This window comes from Mesoplodon mirus, assembly GCF_964341445.2.
Source record: "Mesoplodon mirus genome assembly, chromosome: 10".
Classification (NCBI taxonomy): Eukaryota; Metazoa; Chordata; class Mammalia; order Artiodactyla; family Ziphiidae; genus Mesoplodon; species Mesoplodon mirus.
In genome coordinates, this window is record NC_138986.1 from 31,633,350 (window position 1) to 31,660,983 (window position 27,634).

Below are 27,634 nucleotides of genomic sequence, written 5' to 3' on the forward strand. Positions count from 1 at the left end.
TAGTTAATTAATTAATTCATTCATTTTTGGCTGTGTTGGGTCTTCACTTCTGCACGTGGGCTTTCTCTAGTTGCGTGGAGCCAGGGCTACTCTTCATTGTGGTGCACGGGCTTCTCACTGCGGTGGCTTCTCTTGTTGTGGAGCATAGGCTCTAGGCACGTGGGCTTCGGTAGTTGTGGCACGCGGGCTCTAGAGCGCAGGCTCAGTAGTTGTGGTGCACAGGCTTAGTTGCTCCGCAGCATGTGAGATCTTCCGGACCAGGGGTTGAACCTGTGTTCCAGGCACTGGCAGGCGGATTCTTAACCACTGCTCCACCAAGGAAGTCCACCACTCGTTCTTTAATGCTCTGATCCAAGCCTTAATTGGTAGCCATAATTAGTGAAATGAATTAATTTCTTGTAGGAGCTGAGTGATATTATTGTGGTTAATTATAGAGAACATGGGCTATAAGATAAGATTTCCTCTTAGTTCTCTGAGGGCTCCAGTGGGAGCCTATCTTAGACTTGCCGCTCTGATGACTGATACCAGATTACCCTAGATTAGGCGTTCTCAGCCCTGTCTGCACAATAGAATCATGGGGGAGAAGGGTGAAAAATACCAATGCCTTAGCTCATCTCCAGCTTCTAATTTGGTTGCTCTGGTTCAAGGATTGAAGCTTCAGTGTTTTTAAATTGTAATGTGCAGCCTCAGAGGTGCAGGCTACAGTCCAACCATCCTACACTGGCCTATGCAAAATTGTCCACTACCTGCTGTGAATTTTAAGGTTTAACGTGGGGCTATATTTAACAAGAAGCCAAGCAGCAGTTAATTTAAAAAGCTCTTTGAGGGACTTCCCTGGTGGTCCAGTGGGTAAGACTCCGAGCTCCCAATGCAGGGGGCCCGGGTTCGATCCCTGGTCGGAGAACTAGATCCCACATGCATGCCATAACTGAATCCACGTGCTGCAGCTAAACATGCCACAACGAAGATCCCGACTGCTGCAACTAAGACCTGGCACAGCCAAAATAAATAAATAAATATTTTTAGAAACCTCTTTGAATGGCTAGAGAAAATAAACACTATCATATTTAGAAACAAAACAATGTACACCAATGTGCATAGCAGCATTTTTCACAACAGTCAAAGGGTGGAAACAACCCAAAGGTCCATCAACAGATGAATGGATAAACAAACTGTGGTTTATACACACAATGGAATATTATTGAGCCTTAAAAAAGAATGAAATTCTGTTACATGCTACAACATGAATGAACCTTGAAAACATTATGCTAAGTGAAATAAGCTAGATACAAAAGGACAAATATTGTATAATTCCACTTATGAGATTCCTAGAATAGGCAAATTCATAGAGACAAAATAGATTAGAAGTTGCTAGGAATTGGTGGTCATGGGAATAGCTAGTTGGTATTTAATGAGTACAGTTTCTGTTAGGGATGATGGAAAAGTTCTGGAAATGGATTGTGGTGATGGTTGCACAACATAGTAAATATACTTAATGCCACTGAATTGGTCACTTAAAAATGATTTAAATGGTAAATTTTATATTACGCATATTTATCACAATACAAGAAGACAAAATGAAACCTCCTCTTTATAAGTGTGGTGCTTCTGAATGAAAATTGAAGCTGCTCCATAGTTATGAGGGCTACCATACCACTAATAGTAAAAAGATGAATGGGCAACAGTGAAAGAGAAATCACATTTAACAAGGGTTCTTAGAATGTTATCAACAGCCTGAAGTCACTAGAAAGTGATATCTTTGCATGACATTTTTCCATTTTTTAAATATCAGTATGTATGTTCAAGCCGTTTAAAAAAATAATGTTTTCTCTGTTTAGAATTTATTTTTCTGAAAAATTTGAAATCAAAATGTTTTGAAAATAAAAGTAATGACAATCTCATCAACTTAATCTGGTATCGTAACTATACATTTTTAGATACAACAGTAGAAAGTATCTTTAAGTATCAGCCTTAAAGGTTATCAACCAATGATTACCATAATGTTGGAGCAGGTGCTATAAAGGATGAAGATTATCATGCTTTTGGAATTTCTGACTCATGCTATATAGCCTGCCACAAAGAGCAGTATATAAAAGGATTTGTTCAGACCAAGGAAAAACGCATATATAGTTCTTTTAGTGACATTAAGAAGTGCTTGGGGCTTCCCTGGTGTCGCAGTGGTTGAGAGTCCGCCTGCCGATGCAGGGGACGCGGGTTTGGGCCCCAGTCCGGGAAGATCCCACATGCCGCAGAGCGGCTGGGCCCGTGAGCCATGGCCGCTGAGCCTGCGCGTCCGGAGCCTGTGCTCCGCAGCGGGAGAGGCCACAACAGTGAGAGGCCCGCATACCCCTTAAAAAAAAACAAAAAGAAGTGCTTGTAGTAAGATAATTCTAGAGCAAATGTCCTCCCTGTACATTAACTGTCACCAGCTCCCTTTTTCTTCCATGACAATTTATGCAAATTTACTCCTTTCAAATTCGGATAACGCCTCTGTTTCTTTGCTTATTATTAACTTGATTAATCTCTTTCTCACACCTCCATCTCTCTCTCTCTCTCTCTCTCTCTCTCTCACTTCTCTGCGTCTCTCCCACATGAAATCTTTTTTCATGGTAACATATTCCCAGAAATTATAATGAATGTAATGAGAAAAAAAGTAACTCATGATTTCAACATTGTCTTTTGCAAACAGCTCTTCGGTTACGGGTCAGCAGTGTGCGGCTGTGAAATGCAGGTAAACAGGGCACTGGAAAGAGCTTCTTCAAGCTGTTTACCAAACTCCTCCTGCAGTTGAGAGTTTAGAGTTGAACGAGTGAATTAGGAGAAGAAACAGAAATAGTCTAAAACATTCAGGTTCATAAGACTTTTATAGAATGCCTTGGAGTCCTGCCTTCCTGTGATGAAATTCCCTTCCTCATCTCTCTCCCACATCAAGGTAACTTGTCTCAGAGCTAAGAGGCTTTTGTGAGTGACATTCTGTCTTTATTCCCAAAGGAATTTCCTGACTCCAAAATGCTTGGTTGGTCTAAATCAGGGGTCTCCGCTTCCTCAATTTACTACCCTTCCCTAGCTAGTGGCTCCACTGTTCGTGCGTATAAAGGGGAGGGTTTGCACCCTGTGTTTCCTCCTCTCTTCTAACTTGACTAAGGACTTTTAGAAGCTTCCCTTTCCTTCCCTGCTTCCTTTGGACCTTGGAGAATCTTCACCCCAGTAGCTAGGGCTACATTTGGCGGGGGGTGGGGGGGTATTTTCCTCTTGGTCAGAGTTGAACATCAGAATGAGTTTTCACTTGGTAGCAATGTCATCCAAGGAGCTGTATCCTATTGGTATAAGTATAGATACATGGTTGAGCCACGTTGTAGCCACATGACCCAATCATTCATTTGTTGGTTCAACGTGTATTTATATGTTTATTTACCGAGTGGCTGCTATATGCCAGGCACTGTCTTACAGGCTAGGTATAAACTAGATAAGAATCATTGCTCTTGTGGAATTCATATTCTGGTAGAATCAGGTAAAAAATAAACAAGTAAAACATATAGGATGTTAGATGGTGATAAAAGCCAAGAAAAACTAATAACAAAGCACAGAGAGAGAGAGATAGAGAGAGAGAGAGATTGCACAGTGTTACATAAAGTAGTGAGAGAAGATGTCTCTGAGGAGGTAGCATCTGAATAAAGATCTGAATGAAGAGAAGAAGCAAGTCTTGCCTATATCTGAGGGAAGAACATTCCAGGCAGAGAGTTCAACAAATGCAAAGTATCTGTGTGAGGTCGTTGTGAAGATGTGTTCCAGGATGAGCGGAAGGACCAGTGAGGCTGGAGTGGAATAAGAAAATGGGAGGGCATCAGGGGATGGGGACAGAGAAGTTGGCCAAGTCCTGTGAGTCCTTGGAGAACATGGTGAGGGCTTTGGTTCTTCTCTAAGTAACATGGAAAACTATCGGGAGGGAGGGGGTTTGGGCAGATATTTGACATGAACTGACTTTTATTTGAAAAGGCTAATCCTGGGTACAATGTTGAGAAAAGTCTGAAGGGGGCAAGAGCAGAAATATCTAAACCAGTTAGGAGGCTAGTGCAATAATCCAAGTGAAAGATGATGGAGTTTAGACCAAGACAAGAGCAATGGTGATGAAAGGAAATCTAGTGGAAATATTGTGAAGATAGTCTCAATAAGCCAATGCTTATGGATCCAATAAAGGGTGAGCAAAAAAGGGACGAGTTGTGATGATTCAGTCTGATTGAAGTGTTCTACGACAGGGGTCCGCAACCCCTGGGCCAAGGACCAGTACCAGTCTGTGGCCTGTTAGGAGGTTAGCAGCGGGGGAGCGAGGGAAGCTTCATCTGTCGCTCCCCATTGCTTGCATTACCGCCTGAACCTCCCCTCCACCACATCCATGGAAAAACTGTCTTCCACAAAACCAGTCCCTGGTGCCAAAAAGGTTGAGGACCGTTGTTCTAGAAGATACTGACATCTCAGTTTGCTTCTCTCCAATTGAAATAGATACTATCAATAATGCCCATATTTACAGATGAAGAAATGAAGTTTAGAGAGGTTAGGTAATTTGCTTAAAGTCACACAGTTTGTGAGGGAAAGAACCAAGGCTTAAACTCAGATCTATCTGATCAGAATCTATAATTCTAATCATCACTATTTAGTAACACAATTTTTAGATAAACATAAGAACAATATTTTAGTTTAACAGCTATCTACCCTAAAAATTTTTTTAAGTAGGAGGTGTCATTGTAAAGGTATATGCAAGAGAAAGAAACCTATACACACTGAGTTATAAAATCTGTTCCTTCTATGTTTCATATCATCATTCGTCAAATGAATATATAATAAAGTTTGACCAGCTGATAGGCATAGCTTCCAAGAGCAGGAACACTCCTTGCAGAAAATGGACCTGGCTGGGAGCTGACTGTTAAGTAGGAGAGTGTCTTCCTTTTTTTAGCTTAATTTGTCCAGCCTGATCAATGGTCTTTTTTTTTTTTAATATTTATTTATTCATTTGGTTGTACTGGGTCTTAGTTGCAGCAGGCAGGCTCCTTAGTTGCGGCTTGCCGACTCCTTAGTTGCGGCATGTGAACTCTTCAGTTGCAACACGCATGTAGGATCTAGTTCCCTGACCAGGAATCAAACCCGAGCCCCCTGCATTGGGAGCGTGGAGTCTTATCCACTACGCCACAAGCCAAGTCCCTGATCGATGGTCTTTAAGGAGCTGTCCCCAATCTGGGGAGCTTCCACTGTATTCTGAGGGTTTAAATCATGAGTCACCAGGCTTGATCCACCCCACACCCTGTTCTTTGATATATTTTTGACCTCTTTTCAAGACAGCCTCCATGTACAGCTCAGCCTAAGCCGATCCAGTTTGCCCTGTGTTTTGGTACGTCACGGCCTCAGGCCTTACTCTGATTCTCAGCTATTGTTTTCATCTCTTTCTATAGTTCAGGGAATCAGCAAACAGTTTCTCAGGTAACACTGCTCTTGATTTATTTATATGCCTTGTGTAGTCCCCTGTTTGGTTCATTTTTTTTGGGGGGGGCATGCTGCGTGGCTTGTGGGATCTTAGTTCCCCGACCAGAGATTGAACCCAGGCCCTCGGCAGTGAGAGCTCAGAGTCCTAACCACTGGACTGCCAGGGAATTCCCTTTGTTTTTGATTTTAAGTAGCCCCCCACCCAGATCTGTCCTGACCCTCTACATCTGTTTGCAAGTCAGTGGTTTAAAACTCAACATGCATTTTCTATTAACACTGTACAAGATTGTTTGTCCCTCAGGCACATCTATAAAAGCAGGTGGCAGCATTTTTGAGCAAAAAAAAGCATGAGCTTTAGGGGCAGGCAGACCTGACTAGTATGAGGATAAAAATGAGCAAATATTATAAAATATAATGTATTATATGGCTCAGAATAGGGCTCAATAGATTCAAGTTTTCTTCTTTTATTTGTGACTCACTGCCAAACAAAATATATACTCACAGCTTTCCCCCTACACTCCTGTCCCTGAAGTAAACACATAATCCTCCCAAGGAGTTCTAGTGTCTTAAACTGTTGATAACAGTGGAAAAGCATGAAGTATGTGGAAGTTTTAAAAAACTTTTATGCAACATCCCCTTAGGCCCTAAAGTGGAAAGCCAGTGTAACATACTGGCAACAGTGGTGAAAGAGGAGGAAGCAAGATGGAAGAGACAGGAAAAAAAGGCAGGAAACATTTACTGAGCATGAACTCAGTGTGAGGGGCTGTGCTAGGCTCTTCCAGGTGTTACGTTACTTAATCATCTTGCGTTTTAAAAAGAATGAAATAATGCCATTGGCAGCAATATGGATGGAGCTAGAGATTATCATACTAAGTGAAGTAAGCCAGAGAAAGACAAGCATCATAAGATATCACTTATATGTGGAATCTAAAAAAAAAAAAAAAGGATACAAATGCATGTATATACAAAACAGAAACAGATTCACAGACATAGAAAACAAACTTATGGTTACCAAAGTGTAAAGGCGGAGGGAGGGATAAATTAGGAGTTTGGGATTCACATATACACAGTACTGTATGTAAAATAGATAAATAACAAGGACCTATTGTATAGTCCAGGGAACTCTACTCAGTATTTTGTAGTAACCTATAAGGGAAAAGAATCTGAAAAAGAATATATATATACATATATATATGTATAACTGAACACTTTGCCGTACACCTTAAACTAACACAACGTTGTAAATCAATTACACTTCAATTAAAAAAAGATGTCTGTTCTATACAGAGAAAAACATCAGGGCTCCCGAGTTGACGAATCTTGCCTAAGTTCATGCAACTAACATGTGGTGGAGCTGGAACTTAAATCTAACTCTGTATTCTAAGTCCATAATATTTCAATATGTTTAATACACATCAAAATGTATATAAATAGTATGTTAACATTATTATTTAAATCAGCATTTATACACCTATGATAAGATAAGCAATGTCATTGCTCTCCCAAAGGGTAATTTTATATTTCAATCACAATATTTTTAAATGTCTAGGCCTAATTAATATGAGAAATTTGGGTCAAATGGTAATGGTAATTTAGTTTTGTTTTTGATAGACTTACTTTATAAGGAATTTTCAATAAAAATACCTTCCTAAATGTAGCTGTGGCATAACTTCCTCAGTTCTTTAATAGCTTCCAGATGTTTAGATAACTTTGTTTAGAAATTTTGTAAATTATCAAAGTTCTTCACTAATTAAATAAGACTTACAATAAAGCAAGCCTTCTCTGCCCTGTTAGACCTCATGATGTTGAAAAGCTTTTTGAAATCATAACTTCAAAGTTGTTTACGTGGTTATAGTCTCATAATAAATACAGGATTATAGACATTTCTGTAAGATTATAAAGGAAATGAAATAAAAATAATGACAAAATGACTTCCCATGTTCATATCTCTTTCTTTAAATGTTTACCGATTGGCCAGCAAACTTGATATGTTGAAAAGTCTTACTGACATCAAAGGATACTTGCTGTGGTACAAAGGGTCAAGTACAGTGCCTGTCAACCCACAGACTACTCTGTAACAGAGTTAAATAGTTTACTTGAGATAATGTCAAAGCAAATGACAATTTGTACAGCGGGGATTAAAAAGTCTAGATTTGGGGCTTCCCTGGTGGCGCAGTGGTTGAGAGTCCGCCTGCCGATGCAGGGGACACGGGTTCGTGCCCCGGTCCGGGAAGATCCCGCATGCCGTGGAGCGGCTAGGCCCGTGAGCCATGGCCGTTGAGCCTGCAGGTCCAGAGCCTGTGCTCCGCAACGGGAGAGGCCGCAGCAGTGAGAGGCCCGCGTACCGCAAAAAAAAAAAAAAAAAAAAAAAAAAAAAAGTCTAGATTTGTAGGTTGGAGACATGAATACTAAAGAGTTAGTAAAAGGTGAAGAGTCATTTGGGAAAAAGGGTGGAGAAATATTAATAAGATGCTCAACTACTATGGTTACACCCCAAATCTCAAGGAGTCTGAAAGTTACAGAAAGGGATCTGATTTTAAAAACAAAAACAAAAACAAAGAAAGGCTTGTGACTGACAGTGAGAGAGAAATTTTTTAAAAATTGATCTATTTGTTTTAAAGATAGACAATATTTTGGGACTTCCCTGGTGGCCCATTGTTTAAGAATCTGCCTGCCAGTGCAGGGGACACAGGTAGAGCCCTGGTCTGGGAAGATCCCACATGCTGCAGAGCAACTAAACCCGTGTGCCACAACTACTGAGCCCATGTGCCACAACTACTGAAGCCCGCACACCTAGAGCCCATGCTCCGCAACAAGAGAAGCCACTGCAATGAGAGACCCGTGCACCGCAACGAAGAGTAACCCCCGCTCGATGCGACTAGAGAAAGCCTGTGCGCAGCAAGGAAAACCCAACACAGCCAAAAATAAATAAATAAAGATAGATAATATATTTTTTTCTGTTACAGTGTGGTTTTTTTCTTAACATCTTTGTGGAGTATAATTGCTTTACAATGGTGTGTTAGTTTCTGCTGTATAACAAAGTGAATCAGCTATACGTATACACATATCCCCTTATCTCCTCCCTCTTGCGTCTCCCTCCCACCCTCCCTATCCCACCCCTCTAGGTGGACACAAACCACCGAGCTGATCTCCCTGTGCTATGCGGCTGCTTCCCACTAGCTATCTATTTTACATTTGGTAGTGTATATATGTCCATGCCACTCTCTCACTTCATCCCAGCTTACTCTTCTCCTTCCCCATGTCCTTAAGTCCATTCTCTATGTCTGCGACTTTATTCCTGTTCTGCCCCTAGGTTCTTCAGAACATTTTTTTTTTTTTAGATTCCATATATATGTGTTAGCATAAGATATTTGTTTTTCTCTTTCTGACTTATTCACTCTGTATGACAGTCTCTAGGTCTATCCACCTCACTACAAATAACTCAATTTCGTTTCTTTTTTACGGCTGAGTAATATTCCATTGTATATATGTGCCACATCTTCTTTATCCATTCATCTGTTGATGGACACTTAGGTTGCTTCCATGTCCTGGCTATTGTAAATAGTGCTGCAATGAACATTGTGGTACATGACACTTTTTGAATTATGTTTTTCTCAGGGTATATGCCCAGTAGTGGGATTGCTGGGTCATATGGTAGTTCTATTTTTAGTTTTTTAATGAAACTCCATACTGTTCTCCATAGTGGCTGTATCAATTTACATTCCCACCAACAGTGCAAGAGGGTTCCCTTTTCTCCACAACCTCTCCAGCATTTATTGCTTGTAGATTTTTTGATGATGGCCATTCTGACTGGTGTGAGATGATATCTCATTGTAGTTTTGACTTGCATTTCTCTAATGATTAGTGATGTTGAGCATCCTTTCATGTGTTTGTTGGCAATCTGTATAAGACAGATAATATTTTAAGGCTACAGAAAATAACAACAAAAAGGAAGACTTGAAATTTAAATGTGATAATACAGCAGAGATGTCACATGTAGCCATTGTCATTTCATATGTGAGGTGAACTTGCACTATTATCATGCTTCTGGATGGAGCTGTGTCACACAGCTTGCTTTCTCTCTACTGATCATCACCATCCTTTCCATATGTATTGGTGTGAGTACGAAAACCACAGTTTTTTTACAGAAGGATTTACAAGATAACTCTAAACTCCTTACAGTAAACTGGCTTTTAGAGTATAGTTTAAAGAACTTTAAAGGAGGCACATACTGTAAATATTATTGTAGTGGAAAAGTCCACCTGCTTAGAATTAACCCCATTCTATCCCAAACAATTGGTGAAATACTTATTTAGAAGCGGTTTTCAGTTGCTTTTATTACATTGTTTTCTGGGTCTTCTTTCACATCCTTTCCCCTGGGAATTCTCTTTACTAAAATTGTTCTGTGATCCAACAAAGGGACCATGCTGCCAAACTGGAAAGAAATAAACCGTTTACTTTCCTTAGCCTGTTGTTTTTTGTCTCGATTTGTCTTCTAATCCTTTTTTGTTTTTTAGTTTTGGTTTTTTGATGGATAACAAGGAGATTATAGTAAGGCAAGGCTTCCCTTGCCGAGATAAGTTCTCCCACAAGCTATGTGTCGTATATTCTGTGATTTTTAAAAAACTACTTCTCACTTTGGAACCTATATGTGATGAGGGATGTATTTCTTCAGATGAGCACAGGTACACAAAGATAATTATGGTATTGTCCTAATTTCCTAACAAGATCAATCATATCTAATTCACATTGTTATGTTGTTCAAAAAAATGAATACATACCTCGGGAATCAAGGTCATATAGGTAGAAATACATTTCTACCATGTATTTATCTTAAAGTCAGTAATTGATATTCCTGAATACAAAACAAAACTGCTCTTGAGAATTAAATGTTAAGTATATTTATTTAAATAAGAGGCCTAAAATTATCTATAATTTTGAGGGACAAAAGCGTATTTAATTTTGACAATCATGCTACTTTATTTTATTTATTTATTTTTTATTATTATTTTTTGGCTGCATTGGGTCTTTGTTGCTGTGTGCAGGCTTTCTCTAGTTGCGGCGAACAGGGGCTACTCCTCATTGCGGTAGCTTCTCTTGTTGTGGAGCACGGGCTCTAGGCATGTGGGCTTCAGTAGCTGTGGCGCACAGGCTTAGTTGCTCCGCGGCATGTGGGATCTTCCTGGACCAGGGATCAAACCTGTGTCCCCTGCATTGGCAGGCAGATTCTTAACCACTGCACTACCAGGGAAGTCCCCATGTTTCTTTAAAAAAATTTTTTCAGAAATAAAAATAAAAGCTGGTAATTACTTAGCAGTAACAGGTTGGTGTTAAGGAGGCAAATCAATCCTATTAAACCAAATGTTAAGGGTAGTATCTATGCTATTTTAAAACTGGTTTTTTTTTTTTTGATATAGACGTAATCATTTATTTATTTATTTATTTATTTATTTGGATTTTTTTTTTCTTTTTATTAGTTTCTGCTTTATAACAAAGTGAATCAGTCATACATATACATCTGTTGCCACATCCCTTCCCTCATGCATCTCCCTCCCTCCCACCCTCCCCATCCCACCCCACCAGGCGGTCACAAAGCACCGAGCTGATCTCCCTGTGCTCTGCGGCTGCTTCCCACTATCTATCTACCTTACGTTTGGTAGTGTATATATGTCCATGCCTCTCTTTCGCTTTGTCACAGCTTACCCTTCCCCCTCCCCATATCCACAAGTCCATTCTCAAGTAGGCCTGTGTCTTTATTCCCGTTTTACCCCTAAGTCCTTCATGACTTTTTTTTTTTTAATTCCGTATATATGTGTTAGCATACGGTATTTGTCTTTCTCTTTCTGACTTACTTCACTCTGTATGACAGACTCTAGGTCTATCCACCTCATTACAAATAGCTCAGTTTCGTTTCTTTTTATGGCTGAGTAATAGTCCATTGTATATATGTGCCACATCTTCTTTATCCATTCATCCGATGATGGACACTTAGGTTGTTTCCAGCTCCGGGCTATTGTGAATAGAGCTGCAATGAACATTTTGGTACGTCTCTTTTTGAATTATGGTTTTCTCAGGGTATATGCCTAGTAGTGGGATTGCTGGGTCATATGGTAGTTCTATTTTTAGTTTTTTAAGGAACCTCCATACCGTTCTCCATAGCGGCTGTACCAATTCACATTCCCACCAGCAGTGCAAGAGTATTCCCTTTTCTCCACACCCTCTCCAGCATTTATTGTTTCTAGATTTCTTGATGATGGCCATTCTGACTGGTGTGAGATGATATCTCATTGTAGTTTTGATTTGCATTTCTCTAATGATTAATGATGTTGAGCATTCTTTCATGTGTTTGTTGGCAGTCTGTATATCTTCTTTGGAGAAATGCCTATTTAAGTCTTCTGCCCATTTTTGGATTGGGTTGTTTGTTTTTTTGCTATTGAGCTGCATGAGCTGTTTATAAATTTTGGAGATTAATCCTTTGTCAGTTGCTTCATTTGAAAATATTTTCTCCCATTCTGAGGGTTGTCTTTTGGTCTTGTTTATGGTTTCCTTTGCTGTGCAAAAGCTTTGAAGTTTCATTAGGTCCCATGTGTTTATCTTTGTTTTTATTTCCATTTCTCTAGGAGGTGGGTCCAAAAGGATCTTGCTGTGATTTATGACATAGAGTGTTCTACCTATGTTTTCCTCTAAGAGTTTGATAGTTTCTGGCCTTACATTTAGGTCTTTAATCCATTTTGAGCTTATTTTTGTGTATGGTGTTAGGGAATGATCTAATCTCAAACTTTTACATGTCCCTGTCCAGTTTTCCCAGCACCACTTATTGAAAAGGCTGTCCTTTCTCCACTGTACATTCCTGCCTCCTTTATCAAAGATAAGTTGGCCATATGTGCGTGGGTTTATCTCTGGGCTTTCTATCCTGATCCACTGATCTATCTTTCTGTTTTTATGCCAGTACCACGCTGTCTTGATTACTGTAGCTTTGTAGTATAGTCTGAAGTCAGGGAGCCTGATTCCTCCAGCTCCGTTTTTCGTTCTCAAGATTGCTTTGGCTATTCGGGGTCTTTTGTTTTTCCAAACAAATTTTGAAATTTTTTGTTCTAGTTCTGTGAAAAATGCCAGTGGTAGTTTGATAGGGATTGCATTGAATCTGTAGATTGCTTTGGGTAGTAGAGTCATTTTCACAATATTGATTCTTCCAATCCAGGAGCATGGTATATCTCTCCATCTATTTGTATCATCTTTAATTTCTTTCATCAGTGTCTTATAATTTTCTGCAAACAGGTCTTTTGTCTCCTTAGGTAGGTTTATTCCTAGATATTTTATTCTTTTTGTTGCAATGGTAAATGGGAGTGTTTCCTTGATTTCACTTTCAGATTTTTCATCATTAGTATATAGGAATGCCAGAGATTTCTGTGCATTAATTTTGTATCCTGCAACTTTACCAAATTCATTGATTAGCTCTAGTAGTTTTCTGGTAGCATCTTTAGGATTCTCTATGTATAGTATCATGTCATCTGCAAACAGTTACAGCTTTACTTCTTCTTTTCCGATTTGGATTCCTTTTATTTCCTTTTCTTCTCTGATTGCTGTTGCTAAAACTTCCAAAACTATGTTGAATAAGAGTGGTGAGAGTGGGCAACCTTGTCTTGTTCCTGATCTTAGTGGAAATGGTTTCAGTTTTTCACCATTGAGGACAATGTTGGCTGTGGGTTTGTCATATATGGCCTTTATTATGTTGAGGAAAGTTCCCTCTATGCCTACTTTCTGCAGGGTTTTTATCATAAATGGGTGTTGAATTTTGTCGAAAGCTTTCTCTGCATCTATTGAGATGATCATATGGTTTTTCTCCTTCAATTTGTTAATGTGGTGTATCACGTTGATTGATTTGCGTATATTGAAGAATCCTTGCATTCCTGGAATAAACCCCACTTGATCATGGTGTATGATCCTTTTAATGTGCTGTTGGATTCTGTTTGCTAGTATTTTGTTGAGGATTTTTGCATCTATGTTCATCAGTGATATTGGCCTGTAGTTTTCTTTCTTTGTGACATCCTTGCCTGGTTTTGGTATCAAGGTGATGGTGGCCTCGTAGAATGAGTTTGGGAGTGTTCCTTCCTCTGATATTGTTTGGAAGAGTTTGAGAAGGATGGGTGTTAGCTCTTCTCTAAATGTTTGATAGAATTCGCCTGTGAAGCCATCTGGTCCTGGGCTTTTGTTTGATGGAAGATTTTTAATCACAGTTTCAATTTCAGTGCTTGTGATTGGTCTATTCATATTTTCTATTTCTTCCTGAGTCAGTCTTGGCAGGTTGTGCATTTCTAAGAATTTGTCCATCTCTTCCAGGTTGTCCATTTTATGGTCATAGAGTTGCTTATAGTAATCTCTCATGATCTTTTGTATTTCTGCAGTGTCAGTTGTTACTTCTCCTTTTTCATTTCTAATTCTATTGATTTGAGTCTTCTCCCTTCTTTTCTTGATGAGTCTGGCTAATGGTTTATCAATTTTGTTTATCTTCTCAAAGAACCAGCTTTTAGTTTTATTGATCTTTGCTATCGTTTCCTTCATTTCTTTTTCATTTATTTCTGATCTGATTTTTATGATTTCTTTCCTTCTGCTAACTTTGGGATGTTTTTGTTCTTCTTTCTCTAATTGCTTTAGGTGCAAGGTTAGGTTGTTTATTCGAGATGTTTCCTGTTTCTTAAGGTGGGATTGTATTGCTATAAACTTCCCTCTTAGAACTGCTTTTGCTGCGTCCCATAGGTTTTGGGTCGTCGTGTCTCCATTGTCATTTGTTTCTAGGTATTTTTTAATTTCCTCTTTGATTTCTTCAGTGATCACTTCGTTATTAAGTAGTGTATTGTTTAGCCTCCATGTGTTTGTATTTTTTACAGCTCTTTTCCTGTAATTGATATCTAGTCTCATAGCATTGTGGTCGGAAAAGATACTTGATACAATTTCAATTTTCTTAAATTTACCAACGCTTGATTTGTGACCCAAGATGTGATCTATCCTGGAGAATGTTCCATGAGCACTTGAGAAAAATGTGTATTCTGTTGTTTTTGGATGGAATGTCCTATAAATATCAATTAAGTCCATCTTGTTTAATGTATCATTTAAAGCTTGTGTTTCCTTATTGATTTTCATTTTGGATGATCTGTCCATTGGTGAAAGTGGGGTGTTAAAGTCCCCTACTATGATTGTGTTACTGTCGATTTCTCCTTTTATGGCTGTTAGTATTTGCCTTATGTATTGAGGTGCTCCTATGTTGGGTGCATAAATATTTACAATTGTTATATCTTCTTCTTGGATCGATCCCTTGATCATTAGGTAGTGTCCTTCTTTGTCTCTTCTAGTAGTCTTTATTTTAAAGTCTATTTTGTCTGATATGAGAATTGCTACTCCAGCTTTCTTTTGGTTTCCATTTGCATGGAATATCTTTTTCCATCCCCTTACTTTCAGTCTGTATGTGTCTCTAGGTCTGAAGTGGGTCTCTTGTAGACAGCATATATCTGGGTCTTGTTTTTGTATCCATTCAGCCAATCTGTGTCTTTTGGTGGGAGCATTTAGTCCATTTACATTTAAGGTAATTATCGATATGTATGTTCCTATTCCCATTTTCTTAATTGTTTTGGGTTCGTTATTGTAGGTCTTTTACTTCTGTTGTGTTTCTTGCCTAGAGAAGTTCCTTTAGCATTTGTTGTAAAGCTGGTTTGGTGGTGCTGAACTCTCTCAGCTTTTGCTTGTCTGTAAACGTTTTAATTTCTCCATCAAATCTGAATGAGATCCTTGCTGGGTAGAGTAATCTTGGTTGCAGGTTTTTCTCTTTCATCACTTTAATTATGTCCTGCCACTCCCTTCTGGCTTGCAGAGTTTCTGCTGAGAGATCAGCTGTTATCCTGATGGGGATTCCCTTGTGTGTTATTTGTTGTTTTTGCCTTGCTGCTTTTAATATGATTTCTTTGTGTTTAATTTTTGACAGTTTGATTAATATGTGTCTTGGCGTATTTCTCCTTGGATTTATTCTGTATGGGACTCTCTGTGCCTCCTGGACTTGATTAACTATTTCCTTTCCCATATTAGGGAAGTTTTCAACTATAATCTCTTCAAATATTTTCTCAGTCCCTTTCTTTTTCTCTTCTTCTTCTGGAACCCCTATAATTCGAATGTTGGTGTGTTTAATGTTGTCCCAGAGGTCTCTGAGACTGTCCTCTGTTCTTTTCATTCTTTTTTCTTTATTTTGCTCTGCCTCAGTTATTTCCACTATTTTATCTTCCACCTCACTTATCCGTTCTTCTGCCTCAGTTATTCTGCTATTGATCCCATCTAGAGTATTTTTCATTTCATTTATTGTGTTTTTAATCGATGCTTGATTCATCTTTAGTTCTTCTAGGTCCTTGTTAACTGTTTCTTGCATTTTGTCTATTCTATTTCCAAGATTTTGGATCTGGGAAATAGAATCTTGGATCATCTTTACCATCATTATTCTGAATTCTTTTTCAGGTAGACTGCCTATTATCTCTTCATTTGTTAGGTCTGGTGGGTTTTTATCTTGCTCCTTCTCCTGCTGTGTGTTTTTCTGTCTTCTCATTTTGCTTATGTTACTGTGTTTGGGGTCTCCTTTTTGCAGGCTGCAGGTTCGTAGTTCCCGTTGTTTTTGCTGTCTGTCCCCAGTGGCTAAGGTTGGTTTAGTGGGTTGTGTAGGCTTCCTGGTGGAGGGGACTAGTGCCTGTGTTCTGGTGAGTGAGGCTGGATCTTGTCTTTCTGGTGGGCAGGTCCACGTCTGGTGGTGTGTTTTGGGGTGTCTGCGGACTTTTTATGATTTTAGGCCACCTCTCTGCTAATGGGTGTGGTTGTGTTCCTGTCTTGCTAGTTGTTTGGCATAGGGTGTCCAGCACTGTAGCTTGCTGGTCGTTGAGTGAAGCTGGGTGCTGGTGTTGAGATGGAGATCTCTGGAAGATTTTTGCCGTTTGATATTATGTGGAGCTGGGAGGTCTCTTGTGGACCAGTGTCCTGAAGTTGGCTCTCCCACCTCAGAGGCACAGCACTGACTCCTGGCTCCTCAATTTGGGATGATTTGTTGTCTATTCATGTATTCCACAGATGCAGGGTACATCAAGTTGATTGTGGAGCTTTAATCCGCTGCTTCTGAGGCTGCTGGGAGAGGTTTCCCTTTCTCTTCTTTGTTCTCACAGCTCCTGGGTCTCAGCTTTGGATTTGGCCCCGCCTCTGCGTGTAGGTCGCCGGAGGGCGTCTGTTCTTCGCTCAGACAGGACAGGGTTAAAGGAGCAGCCTCTTCGGGGACTCTGGCTCACTCAGGCCGGGCGGGAGGGAGGGACACGGAGTGAGGGGCGAGCCTGCAGCGGCAGAGGTCGGCGTGACGTTGCACCAGCCCGAGGCGCGCCATGCGTTGTCCCAGGGAAGCCGCCCCTGGATCCCAGGACCCCGGCAGTGGCGGGCTGCACAGGATCCCGGAAGGGCGGTGTGGACAGTGACCTGCGCTCGCACACAGGCTTCTTGGCGGCGGTAGCAGCAGCCCCAGCGTCCCGCGCCCGTCACTGGGCTCCGCGCTTTCAGTCGTGACTCGCGCCCGTCTGTGGAGCCCCTTTAAGCAGCGCTCTTAATCCCCTCTCCTCGCACACCAGGAAACCAAGAGGGAAGAAAAAGTCTCTTGCCTCTTCGGCAGCTCCAGAGTTTTCCCGGACTCCCTGCCGGCTAGCTGTGGCACATTAGCCCCCTTCAGGCTGAGTTCTCGCCGCCAGCCCCAGTCCTCTCCCTGCGCTCTGACCGAAGCCCGAGCCTCAGCTTCCAGCGCCACCCACCCTGGCGGGCGAGCAGACAAAGCCTCTCGGGCTGGTGAGTGCCGCTCGGCACCGATCCTCTGTGCGGGTATCTCTCCGCTTTGCCCTACCCAGGTATGTGGGGGAGTTTCTTGCCTTTTGGGAGGTCTGGGGTCTTCTGCCAGCATTCAGTAGGTGTTCTGTAGGAGTTGTTCCACGTGTAGCTGTATTTCTGGTGTATCCGTGGGGAGGAAGGTGATCTCCGCGTCTTACTCTTCCGCCATCTTACCCGGAAGTCTCTAAAACTGGTTTTAATGTATTACAATTTTTTTTTTGGAGTAGTAGAGTCGATTTACAATGTTGTGTTAGTTTTGGGTGTACAACAAAGTGAATCAGTTATACATACACATATATCCACTTTTTTGTTGTTGTTGTTAGATTCTTTTCCCATATAGTCCATTACAGAGTATGGAGTAGAGTTCCCTATGCTGTATAGCAGGTTCTTATTAGTTATCTATGTTATATATATAGTAGTGTGTACATGTCAGTCCAGTCTCCCAATTTATCCCTCCCCCCATCCCCTGGTTTTAATATTTTTAAGACAGTTTGAAATATATTCACAGAGTGAGGAGTTGTTTAATTATTTCTGCCGTGGAGGCCTACGATAAAAGCAGAGAGACACCACCACTTAGAGACCATATAGATACACATTTTTTTCTCAGAATTTTTTAAAATTAAACTTTTAGGGACTTCCCTGGCTGTCCAGTGGCTAAGACTCCACTCTTCCGGTGCAGGGGGCACGGGTTGAATCCCTGGTCGGGGAATTAAGATCCTGAATGCCGCACGGTGCAGCCAAAAAAAAAAAAAAAAAAAAATTACACTTTTAAAATTGAAGTGTAACATTCATACAGAAAAGTGCACCAATCATAAGTTTATCATTCAATGAATTTTGCAAGGTTAATACACCTGTGTATTACTGTGTAACCACTATCTGGATCAGGAAATAAGTCTTTGCTAGTACCCCAGAACCCCTTCTCTGTCGTTACTCCACCAGCAAAATTAAATCATCCTTAATTTCTATCACCATAGACTTATTGCTTGTTTTTGAACATTACATAAATAGAATTGCACTGTATATATTCTTTTTTTTTTTTTTTTTTCGGTACGCGGGCCTCTCACTGTTGTGGCCTCTCCCGTTGTGGAGCACAGGCTCCGGATGCGCAGGCTCAGTGGCCATGGCTCACGGGCCCAGCCGCTCCGCGGCATGTGGGATCTTCCCAGACCGGGGCACGAACCCGTGACCCCTGCATCGGCAGGCGGACTCTCAACCACTGCGCCACCAGGGAAGCCCATTGTATATATTCTTTTGTGTCTGGCTTTTTTCATTCAGCATTATACTTTTGAGGTACATCCATGTTTGCTTGTATTTGCTATAATTCATTTGTTTTAATTGTTGTATAATAACTGATTATATGAATATACCATAATTGTATTGTTTGTGGATATTCTGTTATTTGGGCTGTTACAAGAAAATGCTGCTATGCACAGCTGCATACATATCTTGGTATATTTATGTCCATATTTCTTTAGAATATATTTCTTGGAGTAAAATTTTGAAGGCATAATATATGCATATGTCCAGTTTTACTATATACTGCCAAATAGTTTCCCAAAATGGTTTTACCAATTTGTACTCTCACCATCCTTAACATTCGGTATTATCATTCTTTTAATTTTAGCCACTCTGATGGTTATATAGTGGTATAACACTGTGATTTATTTATTTTTATTTATTTTTATTTTCAAAAAAATTTATTTATTTTACTTATTTATTTTAATTTTGGTTGTGTTGGGTCTTCGTTGTTGTGTGCGGCCTTTCTATAGTTGTGGCGAGCAGGGGCTACTCTTTGTTGCAGTGCGTGGGCTTCTCATTGCAGTGGCTTCTTTTGTTGCGGAGCACGGGCTCTGGGTGAGCAGGCTTCAGTAGTTGTGGCACGTGGGCTCAGTAGCTGTGGCTTGCGGGCTCTAGAGCTCAGGCTCAGTAGTTGTGGTGCACGGGCTTAGTTGCTCCGCGGCATATGGGACCTTCCCAGGCCAGGGCTCAAACCCGTGTCCCCTGCATTGGCAGGTGGATTCTTAACCACTGTGCCAACAGGAAAGCCCAACACTGTGATTTAAATTTGCATTCCCTATGTGACTAATAATCTTGAGCACCTTTTCATATATTTGTTGACCGTTTGAGTACCCTGCTTTTATGATGTTTCCATGCCTTTTGTCCATTTTCACTGAGTTTTCTGGCTTATTTTATTGATTTGTAAGTGTTCTTTATATATTCTAGGTAAGGATACTTTGTGAGATATATGAATTCCAACACTCCCACTTTGCAGCTTGCCTTTCACTCTCATCATGTTGTCTTCTGATGAACAAACGTTCTTAATTTCTTTTTTTTGGCCGCGCAGCCCACAGGTGGGATCTCAGTTCCTCAACCAGGGATCAAATCTGTGCTCACTGTAGGGGGAGAATGGAGTCTTAACCTCTGGACCACCAGGGAAGTCCCCCCAAATTCTTAATATTAGTGGTGTAGTTGATCAATCTGCTTCTTTATGGTTAGTGTTGTGTGTGTGCATGTGCGTGTGGGTGTGTGTGCTAATTGTGAGACATTGTTGCCTATTCCAATATGATGAAGACATTATTTTATATTATCTTGTAGATAGAAGAAGCTTTATTGTTTTTACCATTTACACATGTCTACAATCCTGCTACAACTGATTTTTATGTATGGAGGGAAGTTTGGGTCAAGATTCATTTCTTTTCCTATGTGGTTATTTGATGGACTTGATATCATTTATTTAATTAATTTATTTAATAAATTTATTTATTTAGTTTTGGCTGCATTGGGTGTTTGTTGCTGTGTGTGGGCTTTCTCTAGTTGTGGCGAGCGGGGGCTACTCTTCGATGCAGTGCCTGGGCTTCTCATTGCAGTGGCTTCTCTTTGTTGCGGAGTATGGGCTCTAGGCACACAAGCTTCAGTAGTTGTCGCATGTGGGCTCAGTAGTTGTGGCTCATGGGCTCTAGAGCACAGGCTGAGTAGTTGTGGCACACGGGCTTAGTTGCTCCGCAGCATGTGGGATCTTCCCGGACCAGGGCTCGAACCCGTGTTCCCTGCATTGGTAGGTGGATTCTTAACCACTGCACCACCAGGGAAGTCCTTGATATCATTTATTGACAGAACCGTCCTTTTTCCATTTCCCTGCAGTGACGCCTTTCTCATGAATAAGTGACCATATATGTGTGGGACTGTTTTGGGACATTTTATTGTGTTCCAGTGGTCTATTTGTCTATCCTTCTAGGGTTATCACACATCCTATAGCTTTACAATAAATCTTGATATCAAATATTATTAAATCCCCTAGATTTGGAATTAAAAGAATATTTTTAAATGAATAAAAGTAAAAATGTGACAGCAAATTGTGCAGAATATTTCAAGAGAATTTTATAGTCGTATTAGAAAAGAAGTACCAAAAATCAATTATCTAAGTAAGTTTTTCAAGATTTCAGAAAAATAACAGCAAACAAAAGAAATAATGAAGATAATCTCAAGTACTAATTAGAGAGAAAACACTTGAATAATGGGAAAAAAATAAAATCAAAAGTTTTTCCTTAAAATAACTAATAAAACTGATAAGCCTCTAGGAAGATGAATCAAGGGAAAAAAAGAGAGAAAGCACAGTGACCTAGATCAGGAATGAAGTAAAGGACATCACTACCTTTTGACATGAAAGGGTAAAAAAACATTATGAACAATTAATCAGTAAATTTGAAAATTCAAGTGAAAATTTAAAATTCCTTGAAAAATGTTACTAACCAAAACTTTATTTAATACAAATGTGAACCCATAATTAATCCTTTCCACAAAGAAAACTCTAAGCCCATACAGCTTTATCAGTGAATTAGTTATACACTTAAGGAAAAAATAACTCCAATCTTTTTTTTTTTTTTTTAGTATTTATTTATTTGGCTGCGTGGGGTCTTAGTTGCGGCACGCGGGCTCTTAGTTGCAGCATGTGGGATCTAGTTCTGTGACCAGGGATCGAACCTGAGCCCCCTCCATTGGGAGCACGGAGTCTCAGCCACCAGACCACCAGGGAAGTCCCAATAACTCCAATCTTACACAACCTCTTTCAGAAAGTAAAAAATGAGTGTAAACTTTCCAGTTTGTTTGATAAGGTCAACATAATCTTGATATCAAAGCCTGAAAAGGATATTATTTAAGGGAACAGATGTATATGTATGACTGCTTCACTTTGTTATAAAGCAGAAACTAAAAAAAAAAAAAAAAAGGATATTATTTAAAAGGAAATATTACAGTCCAATCTCTCTCATGAATGAAAATTTAAAAATCCTAGCTACAATACTAGCCAATTGAATATGGCAATATATACAAAGGATACTACTTCACAATTAAGTTTTATTATAGGAATGCAAAACTGGCTTAACAGGGACTTCCCTGGTGGTGCAGTGGTTAAGAATCCTCCTGCCAATGCAGGGGACACGGGTTTGATCCCTGGTCAGGGAAGCTCCCACATGCCGCGAAGCAACTAAGCCTGTGCACCACAACTACTGAGCCTGCACTCTAGAGCCTGCAAGCCACAACTACTGAAGCCCGTGTGCCTAGAGCCTGCGCTCCACAAAAGAAGCCACTGCAATGAGAAGCCCGCGCACCACAACAAAGAGTAGCCCCTGCTCGCTGCAACTAGAGAAAGCCCACATGCAGCAACGAAGACCCAATGCAGCAAGAAAGAAAGAAGGAAAGAAAGAAAGAAAGAAAGAAAAAGATTGGCTTAACATTTGAAAATCAATTAATGTGATTCACATCATAATCAGATAAAGGAAAGAAATTATTTATGATCATATTAACAGATTCAGAAAAAAATCATTTGATTAGATTCAATACCTGTTCGTGATTTTAAAAAAGAAAAAAAATGTAAAGTCTTGGCAATTTAAGATTAGAAAGTATTTTTAATTTGATAAAGGATATTTACCAAAAAAGCTCATACATGTACTCATAGACATATGTACAAGAATATTAGTTTTGATGTAGGTATTGCTTACAGAAGCAAAAAATTTTAAGTACATACATGTCCATTAGTAAGGGACAAGTTACATACATCATAACCTAAAAATCTAGCTGTCACAGTGACACAGATTAATAGGTTTCTTTCACTCTGTCTTATTTGCGTGCATATTATAGATGACTCTTTCCCTTGGGGAAGTTTTATTTTTTTCACTGTAGGTTTTGTCTCCTGCCCTTGCCCCCCAGGGTTAACTTCTGGACAACCTTGTTAGTTTTCTTTGTGGCATAAGGTTTAGAGACTACTCTTATCTTTGAAAGTCTATCCTTGTCTGTTAGCCTTTTCCAAGACATACCAAAACACTTTTTAAAAATATTAAAGCTATAGCTGAAATCAACTGAGCAAGATGTTCTCTGAGGTCAGAGTTTCTGGAGATCTGAACAGGTATCAGTGCTGAAGCAAGGGAAGCTGCTTGACCAGGTTGATAAGATTTATCAAGGCTTGTGGTTAATTTAGCTGATAGGTGTCCCACTCAGGCTATTCTCACATCTTAAATTTTAGTTCTCTGAAAAACCTCCATGTGCCTGGGATTCTCCCCATGTGTTCCTACTCCAGTCAGTGGAATGCCCAGTTCAACTCGGCGAGACAGCTTTGATTGACATCACTGAGCTCAGATGAATAGTCAGATCTTACTTATCTCAAAGTCTCATGTCCATCCACCTTTGGAGGATTTTACTTAGTCATACTTTTTTAGTTCATCTCAATTTTTCTTACGGGAGCAGACATTTTAGAATATTAAATACTTGATATGTGTAACCCATTAGGGTGAATATTATTCTCTTACAAAGGGCACATGAGGCTCTTATATGAAAAGTGCATTGTTTTTTATATGTAATGATTTCATTAAGCCACTACTTATTTAGGTGTCATTGATCAATGGGTTAAACAGTTATAAGCCAAGTGCTAGTCTTTTTTGGAAGGTGGCTTGCCTGTCTACTTAGCACATGGTACATCACAATGAAAATATTTGCTCTATTTACTGAGTTTAAATTTAAATGAATTGAATTATCATGCTTTGAGGTTTTCGCTTAGCTAAGACTCTCTGGGAAAGTTATATTTAAAATAATAAATGGATAAAACACTTAAAAATCTAACACTCTTATGAAAACCTGCAGTGAATCCTAACCCAAGCTCCTCTTTCAAGCCTTAATGCCTTTGCTCATGTGTTTTCTCTTAAAAGCTACCCATCCACTCTAATTTCCATGATACCCTTAATCAGAATTTATCATTCTTTTCTTTACATTACTAGTATCTTCAATTAGGACTTGAACTGTTCTGCCTGATTTTGAGATTTACTTCAAGATCTTCCCTATTGTACTAGTCTCCTTGAGTTTTGGTATTATACAATGACTTGGAGCATGTTACTTCTTGTTTTCTGGAAGAATTAGTCTAGCATTGCTATAATTTCAAAATAGGCTAATTGCTATTATTAAAAAAAAACTCACCTCAAAATCTCAGTGGTGCAATATAATAAAAGTTTATTCCTCACTTATTTCTTGCTCATAGTCCAGTATGGGTTTTGCATGGGGATAAGGAGGGACTCTGCTCCATACATTCAGGGACCTAAGCTCTTTACATTCTAGAGGATCTATCATCTCCTAAGGCCTTGAACTCCTCCTCTGGGTCCTCTGCATCTAGCAAATAAAGGAAGAGAGATAAACAGTGTGAAGGATCATGCGGGAGATTTTTTTAATAGGAACTATGCCTGAAGACACTTTACACCAACTCTACCCACCTTCCATTGGCCAGAACCCACTCACATGGCCACACTTAACTGCAAAGGAGGCTCGGAGATGTGGACAGTTTTGTGCCCCAGAGGAAAAGAAAATATACCTTGTCGCATAGCCTTATCTCTACCATCATCTATTCTTCTGTCAGCAAATACCTGTTTTTTCCTTCTTTCCACACAAAGTACATACACCTTCCCTCTACAAGGGAAAAAACACAAAGTCTCATCCTGTCATGGAACCCAGCACAATGTACAGGATCTCTGGGAAACGTGCAGTCTTCTCCATCAGTATCAAATGTGGCTCCTTGTAATCTGGCAAACTATTAACAAAAAAGCCATGGTATCTGTAGCCCTTACACCCAGTACTGTAGCAGCAGAGCAAAGACAATTTGTACTCTCTTGTTCCTTGAATATTTGGTAGCTCTTATCTATAAACCACTTCACTCTAGTGCTTCCTTTTTGTGAGTTTTATTTATTATTATTTTATTATAATTTTTTTCTTTTTTGGAGTTTTAAAACTTCTGATTCAATTTCAGTGGTGTCTGTGGAAATTTCCTTTTCTTTTTCTTTTTGAGTTGAGTTTAGCAATTCACAATTTTTCTAAGAATTTTTCCATTTCCCCTAAACTTTTAAATTTGTCTTAAAGTTAATAGTATTTTTCTGTTATTTTAAAAATTCCTTTATCTGCTCTCCTTTTCTTATTGTTATAATTGTTCACTTGTGTCATCTCACTTTTTTTCTAGATTGGTCTTGCCAGAGGTGACTTATTTTATAAATATTTTCATAGAACCAAATTTTGACTGCAATGATTCTTTCTTCTGAATATTTCTTAGATCATTAATTTCCAATTTTATATGTATTACTTTCATATGGAATATTTTCTTTTTAAAACAATTAATTCTGTAAGTTGGATGTTTATTAATTTTCAGCCTTCTTCTTTTTCAGTACATATATTTAAGGCCATGAATTCTTTCTGAGCACCATTTTAGCTGAATTCCATGATTGTTCTCATGATTTTGTAATTATTTTAAGCATTCATAATTTCTATTATGTTTACTCCTTTCCCCGTGAGTTATTAAGAAGTACCTTCCCCCAAATATATGGAGTTTTTTTTTTTTTTGCGGTATGCGGGCCTCTCACTGTTGTGGCCTCCCCCGTTGCGGAGCACAGGCTCCGGACGCGCAGGCCCAGCGGCCATGGCTCACGGGCCCAGCCGCTCCGCGGCATATGGGATCCTCCCAGACCGGGGCACGAACCCGTATCCCCTGCATCGGCAGGCGGACTCTCAACCACTGCGCCACCAGGGAGGCCCTATATGGAGTTTTAAAAGTTAATTACTATTCTTTTCTTACCTAATTGCTGTGGATTATGACATATGGTACATGATATCAGTTGTATGAAACTTGAGACTTGAGTTTAAATTTGAAATCTGAGATTTATTTTATGGCCTGATATGTAATTTTCATAAGTGGTGTTTGTATGCTTGAGAAGAATGCATATTCTGCAGTTGTTGAAATCTCTGAAAATTTCTACATATTTTCATTATGTCAAGATTGTTCATTGTATTTTCAAAACCATATAATCTTACTGAGTTCTGTCTGCTTGGTCTGTCAAATATTAATAGAGCTGTCATACTCTCCCTTTATGATAGTAGTTCATTAACTTTTACCAGGAATTCCATTTATATTTGCTTTATATATTTTGAAGCTGTGTTATAAGATGCATGTTACAAACTATGTTAGAAGCTATGTTACAAGTTTAACATTTTTATACCTTCCTGGTGAATTAAATTATTTTTCCATAATATTGATCCATCTTATCTCTAGTAGTGCTTTGCATCTTAAAATCTATTTTATCTGTTATTAATAGAGCAACATTAGCTTTCTTTTAGTTAGTATTTGCCTGGTTTACCTCTTTCAATCCTACTATAACCTTTCTCTGTCCTTAGATTTTAGGTGTTCAGATTATAGTTGGATTTTTGAAACGGTAGTCAGTTTCAGATTGAATTTTAATGGCATAAAATGGAACTCAATGGTGTTTGTATATTGATATCAAAAAATTGTTTTACCCTGGTAGTTCATGTATACTCTAAAGTGGTAGAGACTAAGTGTAGTCTGTGTCAAGTAGTGAGGACACTTTCAGGGAAGAGATAGGAACCAATATTCCCTTTACTGGGAATCTACCGGTTTGAAACTATACTCTCCAGGAGGATATTCCTCTGGAAGGTGGGATCATAGGACACACTAGCGTATACATAACCTTAAAATCCCGATCCTTCTAAGTGTTTTCCAATAAGTAGAACATAGATGTATAGCTCGGGGGAAACCACACAAAACTAAACTGAAGGTTTGCTAATACCAACCTCATACCTCACATCTGTTTTGCATAAACTGAGGACCACTCCCTAAGATGGTCAGTTTTCCAAACGGAGGAATTTGGTTAGAAACTGCAACATTCCAGTTCCAATCCCACTGTCTTTACTATTTCCAGTGGCTATCTTATAAACTAGCCAGTCAGGTCTGGGCTATGTAGCTATCGCCAGCAAAACCCTTCTAACCCAGGGGACTGCTCTTCTAATTTTTCTTCTGGTGCTTTTATTCAACAGTCTCTTCTGCGGCCGCTGTTGTAGCTGTTGATGGGTTTCACCAGTACTTGCTGAGGCCACTTAGAAATTACGTTCCACACGTGGTGCCCCTCACCGCATGCCCAAAGAACTTAGCTCCCGCTGCCATGTATGTCAGAAGCATGCTGCAGTACTGGGGGGCAGTTTTGCCTGCCCAGTGAAGTCCAGTGATGCTGCTTCAAGGTCATTTTGCCCCCCAATCCCCACATCTAATTAAGTGTGCATTGGAAGTGCACCTAACCAAGCTCTCCCTCCATTCACTGTTCGGGAAAGAGCTTAGTGACTGCGGGTCTGCTGACCCCAGTCCTGTGAGGGGAGGTCACATGGCAATCCATTTTCGTCAAAGCTTGGTGTTCTGTCTCAGCCATTCCCCATCCTAGGACATCAGCCTGCTCCCGGCAAAATGAGGATCCAGGCCCCTAAGGCTCTTTCCACGGTCTCCTCTTTCCCTTAGATTCTAGGTTTACATCTGTGAATGGGCCTGGAGCCTTCTCTTTGGACCTCTCTAAGCCCTTCTGTCCTGAAGATCAGGCACACACGGAAGGCTCTATAACCTTTCTTTATTTATCACTGAGAATCAAAGTAAAATATAAACTTTCATAAACTTGCTCTGTGTTACTGTCCGAATGTAACTGGTATAAAATGAGACTTGATGTTTGTATACTGACATCAAAAAACATTGTTTTGGGCTTCGCTGGTGGCGCGGTGGTTAAGAATCTGCCTGCCAATGCAGGGGACATGGTTTCGAGCCCTGGTCTGGGAAGATCCCACATGCCGGGGAGCAACTAAGCCCATGCGCCACAACTACTGAGCCCACGAGCTGCAACTACTGACACCCGCGTGCCTAGAGCCCGTGCTCCGCAACAAGAGAAGCCACCGCAATGAGGAGCCCTCACATGGC